The sequence below is a fragment of the Macaca mulatta genome, chromosome 12 (assembly GCF_049350105.2).
Source record: "Macaca mulatta isolate MMU2019108-1 chromosome 12, T2T-MMU8v2.0, whole genome shotgun sequence".
Lineage (NCBI taxonomy): Eukaryota > Metazoa > Chordata > Mammalia > Primates > Cercopithecidae > Macaca > Macaca mulatta.
In genome coordinates, this window is record NC_133417.1 from 95,547,662 (window position 1) to 95,566,955 (window position 19,294).

Consider the following 19,294-nt stretch of genomic DNA (forward strand, 5'->3'; position numbering starts at 1 on the left):
ATCTAATATATAATTATATATGTAATTATATATTATAAGATAATATGTAATATATATTAGATAATATATAATATATATTAGATAATAATTATATATTATATCTATAATATTTATTATATATTATATAAATATAAATATAATATATAATATATTTATATATAATATATAAATATTTGGTCTCCATTTTATTTAGTTCTGCTCTGATATTTACTACTTCTTTTCTTCTACTAATTTGGGGTTTGGTTTGTTCTTTTCTAGTTCCTTCAGGGACATTGTTAGGTTGTTTATTTGAAGTGTTTCTACTTTTTGATATAGGTGTTTATTGCTATAAACTTCCCTCTTACTACTGTTATTGCTATATCCTATAGATTTTGGTATGTTGTATTTATACTTTCATTTGTTTCAAGAAATTTTTACATATCTTTCTTAATTTCTTCATTGACCCATTGGTCATTTGGAAGCAAGTTGTTTAATTTTAACAGATTGATGTAACTATTATTGTTTTTCATAGATTTGTCTTTTGGGCTTCACATTAAAGCTGTTAGTAGATTGCACACCACAATTACAGTATTAGAGTATTCTGGGTTTGCCCACATACTTAATTTTAACCACTGGGTTTTAAACTTTCAAATATTTTCTATTTGCCACTTAGTGTTTTTACCTCTCAGATTGAAGAACTCCCTTTAGCATTTCTTGTAAGATGGGGCTGATGGTGAATTCCGTGAACATTTTTCTGGAAAGGATTTTATCTCTTCTTTATATTTGAAAGATCACTTTGCAGAATACAGTATTCTTGGATAGCAGTTTTTTGTTTTTGTTTTTTTTTCTTTTTCAAACAGCACTTTGAAAATGTCCCATTTCCTCCCGGCCTGTATGGTTTTTGTTGAGAAGTCTGTTGCCAGACAAATTGGAGCTCCTTTGTATGTTGTTTCTTTTCTCTTGCTGCTTTTGGGATCCTCTCTTTGTCTTTGACCTTTGAGAGTTTGATTATTATATGCCTTGGGGTAGTCTTAGTAAGGTCAAATCTGTTTGGTGTTCCCTGACCTTCCTGTACCTGGATATTTATATCTTTCTGTTTTGGAAATTTTTCTGTTATTATTTCTCCAAATAAGCTTTCTACCTCTTGCTCTTGCCCCACTCCCTCTTGAACACACATAATTCTTAGATTTGTTTTGTGTTTTTGAGGTGGAGTCTTGCTCTGTTGCCCAGCCTTGAGTGCAGTGGTACAATCTTGGCTCACTGCAACCTCTGCCTCCCAGGTTCAAGCAATTCTTTTGCCTCAACTTCCCTAGTAGCTGGGACTACAGGAGTGCACCACCACACCCAGCTGAGTTTTGTATTTTTGGTGGAGACAAGATTTTACCATGTTGGCCAGGCTAGTCTTGAACTGCTAGCTTCAAGTGATCTGCCTGCCTTGGCCTCCCAAAGTGCTGAGATTACAGGTGTGAGCCACTGTGCCCAGCCCTGAGATTTGATTTTTGAGGTGACTTTCTATATCTTGTAGGTGATCTTCTTCCTTTTCATTAAAAAAAATTTTTTTTTTCCTCTGGCTGTGTCTTTTTAAATAGCCTGTCTTTGGGCTCACTGATTCTTTCCTCTGCTCAATCCATTCTGTTATTGAGAACCTCTAATGAATTTTTCAGTTTAGCAAACGTGTTTCTCAGTTCTAAGATTTCTATTTGATTTTTTAAATTATTTTAATCTCTGTTAAATTTCTCTGATAAAAATCTGAATTGCTCTTCTGTGTTATCTTAGAGATGACTAAGTTTCCCTAAATCTGCTATTTTCAATTCTTGGTCAGAAAGTTCATGTAGCACTATTTTTGTAGGTTGAGTCACTGGTTCCTTGCTTTGTCTGTCTGGAGAGGTCATGGTTCCCTGTTTGCTATAGTTTCTTGTGAATCCATAGCTATGTCTTTTTATTGAAGAATTTGTTACTTATTCCAGTCTTTTCTATCTGGCTTGTTTGGGTTTTTACTGTACATGTTTGCTCAGAGATTCTTTGTAATTTATCTACTGATAGTCTTCCCTCCACCCCCGACTAGGCTGCTATCTTCTTTTCAGCACTGGATGGTGCCTTAAGCCCAGTTTGCTTGCCGCTAGTAAATAACCAGAGTGCCACCTGTCCCAAATGAGGGAGGTCCCAAAGTGTGGTAGCCTGCTACTGTGAAAAGGCTGGCTAGGAGTTTGTGCCCAGGGGACCTGTGGAACAAACCTATAGTATGGTGCTGTTGAATCGTCACTCTCATTTGATATCTCTTTTGGCCAAGTCACTGAGCAGAATTTTTAGGTGGGATGGTTTTCCTCTCTTTTTGCCCCTGTCTCTGGCTGTTCTCAAGGATATTTCTCCCTGGCTCACAGTTTTTACACCAGAAAAGTGAGATTGAGGTGGACAACCAGCTTTCTCACCATCCTGGGTTCCCTGGCAGGAGTCTTGTTCCTGCCTCAACCCTTGGGAAGCATCAGCAGTGCCTGAAATACCACACACTTGGTGACAGGCAGATTGAGGAGAGGTGCATTGTAAATATGTAAGTTCAATTCTCTTACCATCTGCTTGTAATTTTTTCACTTCTCTGTGGCTTTAGGAACTGTCTTATCCTCATACTGGAGTTCAGGAATTTTGCTGGTGATAATCTTAGGAGCTGTATATTTGTTTTTGGATTTCTGTAGAAAAAAAGTGAAGCCAGCTTGCTTATATACCACCATTTTGGAACCAGCAGTCTCATAAATTCTTTTAATTCCATTACACTACTTCCATGTGATGTGAAAAAGATGACAATTCAATTTTCAGCCTCTGCATTTTTATTTCTAGGGTTCTTGCTCTTTATAACTAATTAATTTTCAGTAACTGTCATGGGCTATAATCAGGCACTATGAATCAGAAGTAAAATTCAGCTCATGTGAGAAATTATTTAGGAGCTTTCACTTAGTTTTTAGGTAGAGCATTTAATTAAATAAGTTAAAAGAAAATAGGCAAAGTTCTACTACTCTAGGTTGTTTCATAAAGAAAAATTTGGTCTGTTACTGCAATAATACCAGCCAATGCCATAAAGATTACAGAGGCTATGTGTCATCATTTCTTTCTTTCAAAAATCCCGTTTTAGAATTTTACACATTAAGAGAAAAGACAGAGTATCCGAGACTTCTCCATAAAAGAATAAAAATAGAAGTTGATTTGTTGTATCATGTTTTCCTTAGCATATTTCATTTAGAAAATATTTTGAAATTGACTTGCCGTATACTAGTTCAGTAATTTTAATAAGTCATATCAAATCTAATAAATAGATTATTTCAATAAAAATAAACATTGGAAAGGATTATAATAAATATAATTTATTAAGAAAAAGGTAGTATGTCCTCTATAATAAATCGCTAAAGCTCTTGGTAAAAGAAAAAATGGTTAAATTCCTGTAAGTTGAGAGATGTGGAATTTTTTTAAGTCGTGGTTCTCAAATTTTGGTGTGAATGAGAGTTCCATCTCTAAAGATTCTTATTCAGTAGGTCTGATATATAGCTTGGGGATTTACATTTATGATTCTGAAGCAAATATTCTTTTGACTATGTATTACTGGTGAGAAAAAATACTCAAAAGTGATTGGTGATTACTGAATCATGGCTGGAAAATAATATTAATGGGAAAAATAGTATAATCAGTTAATCTGAATAAAGCAAAGTTGAACAAATACAGTGCATCTAAGAGTGCATTTGAGGTAACTAAGATGCAGGAAACTGGTCACCAGTTATTCGTTATTTTTTTAAAAAGTAACCAGGTATGGTGGTTCATGCCTCTAATACCAGCACTTCGGGAGGCCAAGGCAGGAGGATCACTTGAGCTCGGGAGTTTGAGACCAGCCTAGGCACCATAGTGAGACGCTGTCTCTACCAAAAAAAAAAAAAAAAATTAGCTCGGTGTAGTGGCACAACCTGTAGTCCCAGCTACTCAGGAGGCTGATGTGGGAGGATCACTTGAGCCAGGAGTTAAGCCACAGTGAGCTATGATTATGCCACTGCATTCCAGTCTGGGCAACAGATCAAGACCCTGACTCAAAAATGAGTAAATAAATAAAACAAAAAAGTAAAAAAATAAGAAAAGATTTATTTTTCAGTTAGTAAGTTTAGGATTACACTATAAATAAAATTTCCCAGCATTGAGATTCTAGTTTATCTCTTGCTTTGACACCATCTGATCCCAACACTCCACTTCACTTGATTCCTAAGGAGCCTCTGCCAAAGTTTTCTTTGCAACTAACACGCCATTAGGAAACATTTCTTTTGATCAGCCATTCTCTACAATCTAGCGTCCTCTTTTTTTCCCCCCACTGGGGTAATTTCTTTTAAGATGATTTACAGTGACCGAAGATGAATTATATTTCAAAGGTTATTTTCTTTCAGGGAAACCTACAAACAGCAGATACCCTTTAAGTTTAAGTTACTTAACTGCCTTTCTTAGTCATTTTTTGATAATGAAAGAGATTTATATATGATTCAGGAGCCTTTCAATTCAGTTAAGACATTGGGATTGTCTCTTCTAGCTTTCAGTTCTTGAACATACACTTCAGAATATCCCCAGCAATCACAATCTATGCAGAAAATTCTTCAATCTATTTTCTTTCATGTGTTTTTGGAAAGAACTCAAATATTTTTAAAAACTGGTGGGTGGAGGTTGGGGAACAGAGATAAATATAACAGTGTCTCAGATTTTGTTCTGCTTGTATGTTCTCTCTCTCTTTCCCTCTCCCTTTCTTTCTTTTTGTTTTTTAAAGTCAGTTCTCCAGAGCCTCTGTTTTCATTCTTCCTGTCTCTTTGTACTCCATATCTGGCTACATTCAAGTGTGTTATGGAGTCTTTATACAGATCTTTCACTCCCTATTTTTCTAGCAGGTCATAGGAGTGGAATGTCAAAGAAAATGCAACCCAGTGTGGGAAATAAATTTTTAATCTAGATGCTCCTAGTATTTTATTTTACAAAGAAAACTGACATAATAGAATCTATTTGTTCTACACTGTTTCTATAACAAAATCATAATTTCTAGATTAGTTATGTTTCAAAAGAGACCGTGGAAAGTGGAATGTATAAATAATTCAACAAATACACAGTCAGCCCTTCTATAGCTGTGCGTTCTGCATCCATGGCCTTACTCAACCACAGACAACATATATTTTTTAAATTTTTATTATACTTTAAGTTCTAGGGTACATGTGCACAATGTGCAGGTTTGTTACATATGTATACTTGTGCCGTGTTGGTGTGCTGCACCCATCAACTCGTCAGCACCCATCAACTCGTCATTTACATCAGGTATAACTCCCAGTGCCATCCCTCTCCCCTCCCCCCTCCCCTTTATAGGCCCCGGTGTGTGATGTTCCCCTTCCCGTGTCCAAGTGATCTCATCATTCAATTCCCACCTATGAGTGAGAACATGCAGTGTTTGGTTTTCTGTTCTTGAGATAGTTTGCTGAGAATGATGGTTTGCAGCTGCAGCCATGTCCCTACAAAGGACACAAACTCATCCTTTTTTATGGCTGCATAGTATTCCATGGTGTATATGTGCCACATTTTCTTAATCCAGTCTGTCACTGATGGATATTTGGGTTGATTCCAAGTCTTTGCTATTGTGAATAGTGCCGCAATAAACATACATGTGCATGTGTCTTTATAGCAGCATGATTTCTAATCCTTTGGGTATATACCCAGTAATGGGATGGCTGGGTCATGTGGTATTTCTAGTTCTAGATCCTTGAGGAATTGCCATACTGTTTTCCATAATGGTTGAACTAGTTTACAGTCCCACCAACAGTGTAAAAGTGTTCCTATTTCTCCACATCCTCTCCAGCACCTGTTGTTTCCTGACTTTTTAATAATTGCCATTCTAACTGGTGTGAGATGGTATCTCATTGTGGTTTTGATTTGCATTTCTCTGATGGCCAGTGATGACGAGCATTTTTTCATGTGTCTGTTGGCTGTATGCATGTCTTCTTTTGAGAAATGTCTGTTCATTTCCTTTGCCCACTTTTTGGGGGGTTGTTTGTTTTTTTCTTGTAAATTTGATTGAGTTCTTTGTAGGTTCTGGATATTAGCCCTTTGTCAGATGAGTAGATTGCAAAAATTTTCTCCCATTCTGTAGGTTGCCTATTCACTCTGATGGTAGTTTCTTTTTCTGTGCAGAAGTTCTTTAGTTTAATTAGATCCCATTCGTCAATGTTGGCTTTTGTTGCCATTGCTTTTGGTGTTTTAGACATGAAGTCCTTGCCCATGCCTATGTCCTGAATGGCATTACCTAGGTTTTCTTCTAGGGTTTTTATGGTATTAGGTCTAACATTTAAGTCTCTAATCCATGTTGAATTAATTTTCCTATAAGGAGTAAGGAAAGGATTCAGTTTCAGCTTTCTACTTATGGCTAGCCAATTTTCCCAGCACCATTTATTAAACAGGGAATCCTTTCCCCATTTCTTGTTTTTGTCAGGTTTGTCAAAGATCAGATGGCTGTAGATGTGTGATATTATTTCTGAGGGCTCTGTTCTGTTCCATTGGTCTATATCTCTTTTGTCATTTTTTTTTCCTTCCTTTTTTTTTTTTTTTTTTTTTTTTGTGGAGAACAGGGTCTCGCTATATTACCCAGGCAGGTCTCGAACTCCTGGGATCAAGCTGTCCTCCTGCCTCTGCCTCCCTGAGAGCTGGGATTACAGGCGTGAGCCACTGCACCTGGCCCATTGGTCTATATCTCTGTTTTGGTACCAGTACCATGCTGTTTTGGTTACTGTAGCCTTGTAGTATAGTTTGAAGTCAGGTAGCGTGATACCTCCAGCTTTGTTCTTTTGACTTAGGATTGTCTTGGTAATGCGGGCTCTTTTTTGGTTCCATATGAACTTTAAAGCAGTTTTTTCCAATTCTGTGAATAAAGTCATTGGTAGCTTGATGGGGATGGCATTGAATCTATAAATTACCTTGGGCAGTATGGCCATTTTCACAATATTGGTTCTTCCTATCCACGAGCATGGTATGTTCTTCCATTTGTTTGTTTCCTCTTTTATTTCACTGAGCAGTGGTTTGTAGTTCTCCTTGAAGAGGTCTTTTACATCCCTTATCAGTTGGATTCCTAGGTATTTTATTCTCTTTGAAGCAATTGTGAATGGAAGTTCATTCATGATTTGGCTCTCTGTTTGTCTGTTACTGGTGTATAAGAATGCTTGTGATTTTTGCACATTAATTTTGTATCCTGAGACTTTGCTGAAGTTGTTTATCAGCTTAAGGAGATTTTGGGCTGAGACGATGGGGTTTTCTAAGTATACAATCATGTCATCTGCACACAGGGACAATTTGACTTCTTCTTTTCCTAACCGAATACCCTTTATTTCTTTCTCTTGCCTGATTGCCCTAGCCAGAACTTCCAACACTATGTTGAATAGGAGTGGTGAGAGAGGGCATCCCTGTCTTGTACCAGTTTTCAAAGGGAATGCTTCCAGTTTTTGCCCATTCAGTATGATATTGGCTCTCGGTTTGTCATAAATAGCTCTTATTATTTTGAGATACGTTCCATCAGTACCAAATTTATTGAGAGTTTTTAGCATGAGGGGCTGTTGAATTTTGTCAGAGGCCTTTTCTGCATCAAAAAAGAAAAGATAGCTGCATCTATACTGAACACATACAGACCTTTTTCCCTTGTTAGTCCCTAAACAATACAGTATAACAACAATTTGCTTGGGATTTACATTGTATTAGATGTTATAACTAAACTAGAGCTAATTTAAAGTGCATGGGAAGATGAGTGTAGACTATATACAAGTACTTACTGCAACATTTTATATCACATATTTGACTGTCTCTGGATTTTTGTATCATGGGAGGCCCTGGAATAAATCTCCCACAGATACTGAGGGATGACTGTACTTCTAAGTTTTGCTAATGTCATTAATCATATTTTGCCAATAAAGTCCATCTACCTGAAATTAGATATATTTTTGCTTGCACTATGCAAAGTCTCTAAAATTAGATGAAAATGAATAATTATTATTATTTAGTACATTTCAGTTACTTCCCCTACCCCCCCCCCCACCATTCTATTACATCTGTTTACTGTGATTTATAGGTCCTGTCCTTAGCAATAGAGTCAAGAAATCTACCTGTATTGTCAAGGTATGTATTAACTAGGATATTTCCAACTACAAGTAACAAAATTTGTAACTAAAAGTGTCTTAAACAAAACATTTATTATGTTGTGTGCACTGAAGTCCCAAAGCCAGTTGATTCAGTAGCTTAAGCATGCTCCCAAGGACCCAGGCTGTTTTCAGCATTCTGTTCCACCACTCTCCACTTGTTGGACTTTGTCCTTAAACTTTTCCCTTCATAATTGAAAAAGGCTGTCCTTGCTGCTGACACTGGGTTCTCACACAATCACAACCAAATATAGGGAGGACTATCTCCCTTTTCATCTCTTGAATGGGAAGAAAAGACTTTCTTGGAAGCTCTCACCTTCACCTTCTCGTCAGACTCCTCAGACTTTCTGGTCCCATGTATTTTGGTAGCCCATACCCTTGCTAAAAGTGGTGGAGCGAGTGTCTGGTATTTTTAGTGTTTATAGTGGGAAGTGGTTTCATAGAAGACAAAAACTGGAATAGTAATAGGCAGTGGAGAAAATCACTATGGTGATATTTTTGACAGCTCCCCAGAGCCTTCATAAATGTGTGAAAATGGTAATCTGAAATTTTATGGTGACTTAATAAATGAGTTTTATTCATTATTCTAAACTTTGACAAATGTGTTTTCTATTTTGAAATATACACACTGACTCAAAATGGGAGTTGTTTCTATACCAATTATGTATTTTTTCCTCTATTAATCCTGTTGAATAGATTGAGATAACATCTTTATTTTAAATCATTCAATTTCCTAAACAGCAAAATTGCAAATACTTTTTATTCTTTTGTTTTTGAGATGGAGTTTTGCTCTGTTGCCCAGGCTGGAGTGCAGTGGTGCCATCTCGGCTCACTGCAGCCTCTGCCTCCTGGGTTCAAGCAATTCTTGTGCTTCAGCCTCCTGAGTAGCTGGGACTACAGTGCACGCCACCACGTCTAGCTAATTTTTTTTTTATTATTTTTTTAGTAGTGATGGGGTTTCACCATGTTGGCCAAGCTAGTCTCAAACTCCTGACCTCAGGTGATCTGCCCACCTTGGCCTCCCAAAGTGCTAGGATTACAGACGTGAGCCATCATGCCCATACAGAAATACTTTTTATTCTTAAAATAAAAGAAGAAAAGTTAGGCAAAGGAGGATGGGTTATCATGAGGAAAGTAAGGAAAAGATGATAGGAACGGCAGAAAAAGAAAGAGGAGATAAAAAAGGAGAGGTGGGGTGGAAAGAGCAGTGACTAATCCAGATGGTCCAGTGTGAGAAAGCTCAGTTATCTAGGTCATTTGCCAATTGGAATGACAGGCAGGACAAGCCATTAAGACAGTGGAGCAAATAGAAGGAAAGAGGGAGGATGTAGACTCCTTTTTCAGGCATGCATTCTGCAGGTTAGAATTTGTCTCTCCTAACCACATTGTGGGTGTGTCCCTGGAAATGCATGTTCATATATCTTGGCATTAGGATTCTGATGGCACTCCTTTTTTTTTTCTTTTCACTTAAAGATAATTTGCCTGACACTAATATTTAAAACAATCCATTTAAATTTTAACCCTCTTAACTTATTTAGCAATAATTAAAGCAAGGTTAGAACAGGCCAAGGAAAATTTTATACCCTGAGGTTCAAAGGGCCAGCCCTTCTAAGTAATAAGGGCTTCATAAATATATATTCCTCTATGTAAAATCTAAGCCCACTTTAGGGCAAACAGCTCATCTAAACACACTAATTTTCTTGGATTTGTTTTAAGATTTAGAGGTTACTCTTCTTCCCCTCCATTTCACTGTTTCACCTGATTCTTGCCTTTTCCTAGTTTTCCCTCTTTCTACTTTTTGCTTTATGTAATAAGCACTGAAAATATTATAGGTACTCTCAATCTTGAGTAATACCAATGAGAGAATCTTGTTAAAATTCTCTTTGTTGTGATAGCAATCTTTTATGTTAAACAGATTTTTATTACTCTTAATCTTTATATCTATCATGAAGTAAAACAGATTTAGAAAGCTATACCAAAATAAACGTGTGCTCTAATGGGTTATTAAACAGTAAACATTCTGGTAGCCATCACCCAAATCAAGAAGTAGAATTTTCCAGCTACTCCAGCTCTCCATGTATTCAAACCTCTCCCTCCTCCAAAAATATCCACCATCCTGGTTTTCATAATAATCACTTTCATGTGTTTGTTTATAGTTGTATGAACCAAGTGTACATCCATAGACACTGTACTTTTGCCCATTAATAATTGTTTTGGTTGTCTCTTAAGTCTCTCATATCTACCTGTTCACCCTTCCACTTTCTCTTTTCCTCATGATATATCTATTGAAAAACTAGAGCTGTTTGATATGTAGTTTCCCACAGCTGGGTATCACTGTTTTCACACTTATGGTACAGTTTGGCATGTACCTGTGTTCTCTGTATTTCCTGAAAAGTGGCAACTGGATTCAAAGGCTTCTGCAGACTTGGGTTTTATTCCTTTCAGTGAGGCTATAGGTTTTGTGTGTGTTCTTTCATTAGGAGGCATAAAATGTCTGGTCAACTCTCTTTTTGTGACATTAGGAACTATTGATATCTAGATCCACTAATTCATTGGAGGTTGCAAAATGTTGACACTCAAATTCCATGATTTCTTTTTCATGTATTAGTTGGAATACTTTTATAAGGAGATGGATCTCCTCATCTACCATTCGGCTACCCAGTGCTGCAGTTCATGTAGAAAAGGCAGAATAAGTGATTGGTTCTTTTCCCCTAATTTACCAGTTTTCAAGATAATTAATTGGTTCCTTTTCATCCTCTGAAGCTGAACAGTTCTTTGTTTTTTTGAATAATATTATCATGAACTCATGGATTTCTGTATATTTAATAAGATTTCAATGAATAGCAATTATTACTTTTTTTTCCTGAAGCTCAAATTATCCTATCTTCGGCTAATAGGATTCTCTTCAAGTTGGCTCCTGAGCCCTTTTGACATATCCTAGTAATTTTGCTAATTTCTTTGATATCTAATAGCAGATGTTACAGGCTCATTTATATGGTTCCATCCCTAGACATGGAATCCGTTATGTCTCCAAAAATTTCTAATATCTCTGAAATTAGATTTCAAAGCAAAACCTTTGGGAAATAAAATTTCAAGACCACAATCCAGGCATTAATGCTTGGTTCTACCTGGTTGGTTATTGTTTCTGCAACTTTTCAGTAGCAGAACTAGAAAACGTGTCTACTGATATTTCTAATGAAAGTTCAGGACTATGGGTTTTTTTACTTAGCTTTCTTTATACTACATTGCAATCTCTTTTCCCCATATCAAGATTCCTAGTTCCCAGGTATACAGTAGATGACACTGTCTTAGTCTGTTTGGGGTGCTATAACAAAATACCATAAACTGGATAGCTTACAAAAAACAGATATTTATTTTTGACAAATCTGAAGGCTGGGAAGTCCAAGATCAAGATACCAGTAGATTCCATGTCTAGTGAGGGCCTGTTTCCCAGTTTATAGATGGCTCCTTCTTACTACAGCCTCACCTGGTGGAAGGGGTGAACAAGCTACCTGGTGCATCTTTTATAAGGGCACTAATGCCATTCATGAGGGCTCTGCTCTCATGACCTAATCACCTCCCCAAGGCCTTACCTCCTAATACCATACCTTGGGGGTTAAGATTTCAACATATAAATTTTGAGGGGACACAAACATTCAAACCATAGCAGATGAAATTAGAATATCTCATAATTACTCATTAACTTTATTCCACATTACACACACAACAGGATCAGAATAATAATACACATACTTTTTTATACCAACAACAGCATAAGTACAAAAAACAGCTTCAAATACTTTTTTCATATGATCTCCCTTCTCTGACTGTATTTTTTAATAGCAATGCTATATCTGCATCATGTGCAAATGTAGCCTTTACATGTTATGCTCTCTCTTAACTCACACTTATTATTAGTTTCAGGTAATTGTCTTTAATGTATACCACCAGTCCTCATGCTGATATCTCTTTTAATGATCTGAAACTCATTGACTAGTAGAGTCTTTAGGAAGGGCTAAAAAACAATATTCTCAAAGTTTTTGTCTTCACTCATTTGTGTGGATGCCTGGTAACCTAGTCATTGTAAATATTGTTCAGTGGCTTTTATAGTTGACCATTTTAATGTTGGTTCGTATTGTAGTCCTTGAGTCTCTTTAGTATGTTACTCTGTTTTCTTTTGGCATAAAGTATTGTTGTAAAAAATATGATGGTAATCTAATTTTCTTACCCTTACAAATCACTTGCTGGTTTTGACTTCATAGCCAATGAAATATTTTCTTTTTTTTTAAGTTCATCCATCTTACTAGAAATACATCTTAGTGTTAGTTGTTCTAGGTCAATATTCTCAGCTACATAGTATGCTTTTTCAACACATAGTTTCATATTATTGTTTAGGGAAAATTTTCTTCAACTATAGTTTTAAATATTTGTTTTGTCCCCTTATTTTACTTTTCTTCTTCGGAGATTCTGGTTATTTATGGTTTAATCTTCTTCATCCGTCTTCAGTATTTGTCAATTTCTCTCTAATGGTTTTTAATCTTTTTCTTTATTTTTTTTCATTTAAATTTTTTTTCTTCTTTTTTCAATCTTCTATTTCTCCTAGGGCAAAGTTTGTTTTGTTTTGTTTTGTTTTGTTTGCTATTCTGTTTCTTCTAGTACAGTTTCATTTCTGAAAGAATCTTCATTTTATTTCTAATTGTCCCCTGAGTTCTGCCACCTCAATTATGAGTTTTTAAAATTTGGATTAATGTTTGCATTTCATTTCTTGCATCATTTTCTTAATGTATTTTACCTTCTTTTAAAATAGAAAGTTATAGTTTATGTTTGTTCTTTGAGCGTGTCTTTCTTGTGGAGGGATTATTCTGCTCATGTTTTTCCCCTTAGGAATAACTGCAAAGAGATTTGGCCTCAATACTTTTCTGTTTTAAATTTTTACGTGAAAGTGGCTTTCCATAACTGTTAGTAGGACTGATTCATGATTTTTGGGTAACTTCTTTAACTTCACACAAACTCCCTCTTCTGTTGTTTTTATGTATTAAAAAGAGTCAGTTTGCCTTATGAGATTTCCTAGTTCAGTTCCCTCCTCCCCCTTTATCTGGGCCTCCTTTATCAGTTGTTCTGTTATCCATTGTCTCTGTCCAGCTCAATTTTGATTCCACTTGGCATTTCTCTTTAGTGTGATGCTGTCCAGGAAGGGAATCCTGGAAGGGAGCCCCGGCAGGTCACGTTTCTAGAGAGAAGTCATAAGGTCTAGATTGCTTAAGCACTCTCAGTCTTTGTAGCAGACCTTTTGCACTCATAGTCTGTGGGTTGGGCAAGACCTACCCACGTGCTTCCCAGTAAAAAGTCGTTGCTGTTTTGGGCTTCCTTCATTCTAAGTCTGTCAAAGTCTGTCAAGTTTCATTGCTTCCCCGCTTGCTTTCTCCTGCTCAGTTGCTGATATGATTCAGGTCTTGTGGCTGTTTGGTGGTTTGTCCTCATTCGTCAGTGCGGATGCCTGGTAACTAGTCATTGTAAATATTGTCTGTGGGTTTTTTATTTTGTTAGGTAGTTACTCTGTTTTTATGTTGAGATTTGGATTTTAAAATATACTGCTGCCACTGTCATCTTCCCAGAACCCACTGAATATATTAAAAACATTCTCCTCTTTGACTGGTCATGGTGGCTTCTGCCTGTAATCCCAGCGCTTTGGGAGGCTGAGGCGGGAGGCCAGGAGTTCAAGACAAGCCTGGGTAACATACCAAGACCCCACCTCTACCAATAAAAAAAAAAAATAGCCAGGAGTGGTGGCACACACCTATAATCCCAGCTATTTGGGCGGCTGAGGCAGGAAGATTGCTTGATCCAAGGAATTCGAGGCTGCAGTGAGCTATGATCCCACCACTGCATCCAGCTTGGGCAATAAAGTGAGAACCTACCTCAAAAAAAAAAAAATTATCTTTGCTACATAGAATCCCCATTTTCACAAGAAGCAGAAATGGTAAATTGGTATTAACTTTCTAAGTTTTCTAAGTTTTGATAATTTAATTGTAACTTCAGCAGAGTTTAGGGAATGTGTTCTCAATGTTATAAACTCCTCTAAGAATTTTATAGCAGTGTATTTTTTTCAGTCTACTTCTGGTATGATTAAAGAGAGAAAATATCTGTGTCCTAGAACCAGTTAAAAAAAATTAAGTGTTCCAAGTATTAATGGAAACCAACTTTACACAAAACTTTGGTACAAAGCAGTTCGTAAGCAGAATATTATAAAAATAACTATTTTTTTATTTTTTTATTTTTTTTAGTGAGAGGTTTTCCTGGAAAACCTGCTAAACAAATTCTAAAAGAGCTGTAACAAAAATAACAATTCTTATTATTGTAGAGGAAGAGGTCTATTTACACAGTGTTTTCACATGCACTACCTCATTTAATCCTCAAAATAGTCCTCTTAGGGAGATATTGTTATTATGCGTTCCATTCTTCGTCAGAAAAAAATTGAACTTAGAGAACTCAAATGACTGGATTTAAGATTGTAGCAAGAAGGACTTTTACCACCTCTACCTGCAGAGTGTTCACTTTTCCACGAAGGACTCAGCTTTGGTGAGATCCCTGTGTAGCATGTGGAAAGAAGTAGAAATCTGCCTAGTCAGCTCTATCAGTCATATACTCCCAGAGGACCCACAGGGTGACAGGTGCTGCAGACAGATCACTCTCATGGTCTGGCTAAAAGCTTTGTCTAGCACTTTAAAGCCTGTAAGTGACAGGAGTGACATCTGAATTGAGATTTTCTGACCGTAAATCCTCTGGTTTGCTTTTTCTTGCTAGCTAACATCCGCTTCAGCAGTGAGCTTTGTGGAGTCTGTAGCTTGAGCAGCTCCAGGTGGCATCACGAAATCTGCATGTTGCTGAACGTGAGTAGCTTTGATTCGTAGTGGGTGTGAGAGGACCATGTCAGAACATTTCTGGTGATTGTGGCAACATTTCTCAAATGTTTACTCCTGAGTGCTCTGAGAAGCAGAGAGAAGAATCCTGTCCTATATCTCCATGGACTCTTTTATTACATGCTAATATTTTTACCTTCAAATTCATGTGGAGAGAGATTGCTGGCAAGATGGCTGAATAGGAACAGCTCTGGTCTGCAGCTTCTAGCGAGATCGATGCAGAAGGTGGGTGATATCTGCATTTCCAACTGAGATATCCAGTTCATCTCGCTGGGACTGGTTGGACAGTGGGCGCAGCCCAAGGAGGGTGAGCAGAAGCAGGGTGGGGCATTGCCTCACCCGGGAAGTACAAGGGGTCAGGGAACTCCCTCTCCTAGCCGAGGGAAGCCATTAGGGACTGTACCATGCACTCCGGCCCAGCTACTGCGCTTTTCCCACAGTCTTCATGACCCACAGACCGGGAGATTCCCTCCAGTGCCTATGCCACCAGGGCCCTGGGTTTACAGCACAAAACTGGCCAGCTGTTTGGGCAGACACCGAGCTAGCTGCAGGAGTTTTTTTTCATACCTCAGTGCGCCTGGAATGCCAGGGAGACAGAACTGTTCACTCCCCTGGAAAGGGGCTGAAGCCAGGGAGCCAAGTGGTCTGGCTCAGCAGGTCCCACCCCCACGGAGCCTAGCAAGCTAAGATCCACTGGCTTGAAATTCTCGCTGCCAGCACAGCAGTCTGAGCTCGACCTGGGACTCTCCAGCTTGGTGGAGGGAAGGGCATCCACCGTTGCTGAGGTTTGAGTAGGCAGTTTTACCCTCACAGTGTAAACAAAGCCACCAGAAATTTCAAACTGGGCAGAGCCCACTGCAGCTCAGCAAGGCCTCCATGGACAGACTGCCTCTCTAGATTCCCTCCTCGCTGGGCAGGGCCTCTCTGAAAAAAAGGCAACAGTCCCAGTCAGGGACTTATACATAAAACTCCCACCTCCCTGGGACAGAGCAGCAGAGGGGAAGGAGCGGTTGTGGATGCAGCTTCAGCAGACTTAAACGTCCCTGCCTGGCAGCTCTGAAGAGAGCAGCAGATCTCACAGCGCAGCATTAATCACAGCACAGTATTCGGGCTCTGATAAGGGACAATGTGCCTCCTCAACTGGGTCCCTGACCCCTGTGTATCCTGACTGGGAGACACTTCCCAATAGGGGCAACAGACACCTCATACAGGAGAGCTCTGGTTGGCATTTGGCAGGTACCCCTCTGGGACGAAGCTTCCAGAGGAAGAAACGGGCAGCAATCTTTTCAGTTCTGCAGCCTCTGCTGGTGATACCCAGGCAAACAGGGTCTGGAGTGGACCTCCAGCAAACTCCAGCAGACCTGCAGCAGAGGGGCCTGACTGTTAGAAGGAAAACTAACAAACAGAAAGGAATAGTATCAACATCAACAAAAAGGATGTCTACTCAGAGACCCCATTTGAAGGTCCCTGACTTCAAAGACCAAAGATAAATCCAGAAAGATGGGGAAAAACCAGCGCAAAAAGGCTGAAAATTCCAAAAACCAGAATGTCTCTTCTCCAAAGGATCACAACTCCTTGCCAGCAAGAGAACAAAACTGGATGGAGAATGAGTTTGATGAATTGACAGAAGTAGGCTTCAGAAGGTGGGTAATAACAAACTCCTTCAAGCTAAAGGGGCATGTTCTAACCCAATGCAAGGAAGCTAAGAACCTTGAAAAAAGATTAGAATAATTGCTATCTAGAATAACCAGTTTAGAGAAGAATATAAATGATCTGATGGAGTTAAAAAACACTTTTTAAAGAACTTTGTGAAGTATCCAGAAGTATCAATAGCCAAATTGATCAAACAGAAGAAAGGATATTAGAGAATGAAGATCAATTTAATGAAATAAAGCGACAAGACACACTAAAAAAAAGAATGAAAAGGAACAAACAAAGCCTCCAAGAAATATGGGACTATGTGAAAAGACCGACTCTACATTAGATTGTTGTACCTGAAAGTGACAGGGAGATTGGAACCAAGTTGGAAAACACTCTTCAGGATATTATCCAGGAGAACTTCCCCAACCTAGCAAGGCAGGGCAACATTCAAATTCAGGAAATACAAAGAAATTGAGGCAGCAATTAATAGCCCACCAACCAAAAAAAGTCCAGGACCAAACAGATTCACAGCTGAATTCTACCAGAGGTACAAGGAGGAGCTGGTACCATTCCTTCTGAAACTATTCCAATCAATAGAAAAAGAGGGAATCCTCCCTAACTCATTTTATGAGGCCAGCATCGCCCTGATACCAAAACCTGGCAGAGACACACACACACACACAAAGAAAATTTCAGGCCAATATCCCTGATGAACATTGATGCGAAAATCCTCAATAAAATACTGTCAACCGGAATCCAGCAGCACATCAAGAAGCTTATCCACCATGATCAAGTTGGCTTCATCCCTAGGATGCAAGGCTGGTTCAACATACACAAATCAATAAATGTAATCCCCCACATAAACAGAACCAATGACAAAAACCACATGATTATCTCAATGGATGCAGAAAAGGCCTTTGACAAAATTCAACAGCTCTTCATGCTAAAAACTCTTAGTAAACTAGGCATTGATGGAACATATCTCAAAATAATAAGAGCTATTTATGACAAACCCACAGTCAATATCATACTGAATGGGCAAAAACTGGAAGCATTCCCTTTGAAAACTGGCACAAGACATGGATGCCTTCTCTCAACACTCCTATTCAACACAGAACTTCCAATAGGAAGTTCTGGCCAGGATAATCAGGCAAGAGAAAGAAATAAAGGGTATTTGATTAGGAAGAGAGGAAGTCAAATTGTCTCTGTTTGCAGATGACATGATTCTATCTTTAGAAAACCTCATTGTCTCAGCCCAAAATCTCCTTAAGCTGATAAGCAACTTCAGCCAAGTCTCAAGATACAAAATCAATGTGCAAAAATCACAAGCATTCCTATACACCAATAACAGACAAACAGAAGCCAAATCATGAGTGAACTCCCATTCACAATTGCTACAAAGAGAATAAAATACCTAGGAATACAACTTACAAGGAATGTGAAAGACCTCTTCAAGAAGAACTACAAACCACTGCTCAAGGAAATAATAGAGGACACAAACAAATGGAAAAATATTCTATGCTCATGAATAGGAAGAATCAATATCATGAAAATGGCCATACTGCCCAGAGTAATTTATAGATTCAGTGCTATCCTCATCAAGCTACAATTGACTTTCTTCACAGATCTAGAAAAAACTACTTTAAATTTCATATGGAACCAATAAAGAGCCCACATAGCCAAGACAATCCTAAGCAAAAAGAACAAAGCTAGAGGCATCATGCCACCTGTCTTCAGACTATACTACAAGGCTATAGTAACAAAAACAGCATGGTACTGGTACCAAAACAGATATATAGACCAATGGAACAGAACAGAGCCCTCAGAAATAATGCCACACATCTACAACCATCTGATCTTTGATAAACCTGACAAAAACAAGAAATGGGGAAAGGATTCCCTATTTAATAAATGGTGTTGGGAAAATTGGCTAGCCATATGCAGAAAGCTGAAATTGGATCCCTTCCTTACACCCTATACAAAAATTAACACAAGATGGATTAAAGACTTAAATGTAAGACCTAAAGCCATAAAAACCCTAGAAGAAAACCTAGCCAACACCATTCAGGACATAGGCATGGGCAAAGATTTCATGACTAAAACACCAAAAGCAATGGCAACAAAAGCCAAAACTGACAAATGGGATTAATTAAACTAAAGAGCTTCTGCACAGCAAAAGAAACTATCATCAGAGTGAACAGGCAACCTACAGAATGGGAGACAATTTTTGCAATGTATCCATCTAACAAAGGGCTAATATCCAGAATATAAAAGGAACTTAAACAAATTTACAAGGAAAAAAGAAACAACCCCACCAAAAAGTGGGCGAAGGGCCGGGTGCGGTGGCTGAAGCCTGTAATCCCAGCACTTTGAGAGGCCGAGACGGGTGGATCACAAGGTCAGGAGATCGAGACCATCCTGGCTAACTGGGTGAAACCCCATCTCTACTAAAAAATACAAAAAACTAGCCGGGCGAGGTGGCGGGCACCTGTAGTCCCAGCTACTCAGGAGTCTGAGGCAGGAGAATGGCATAAACCCAGGAGGCTGAGCTTGCAGTGAGCTGAGATCTGGCCACTGCAC

General features: G+C 38.3%; 1 protein-coding gene and 1 pseudogene across 2 annotated transcripts in view; one reads left to right on the top strand and one right to left on the bottom strand.

Annotated features, from left to right (window-relative positions):
- The window catches only part of NAB1 (NGFI-A binding protein 1), a 179,573-nt gene that overhangs the window by 7,995 nt on the left and 152,284 nt on the right, over positions 1-19,294 (top strand). For both annotated transcript variants that reach the window (XM_077956064.1, XM_077956068.1), the window contains exon 2: positions 14,958-15,043. The gene's annotated coding sequence lies outside the window, so the exon portion shown is untranslated. The remainder of the gene's footprint in view (positions 1-14,957; positions 15,044-19,294) is intronic.
- LOC114671596 (U7 small nuclear RNA) lies at positions 14,440-14,492 on the bottom strand (annotated as a pseudogene).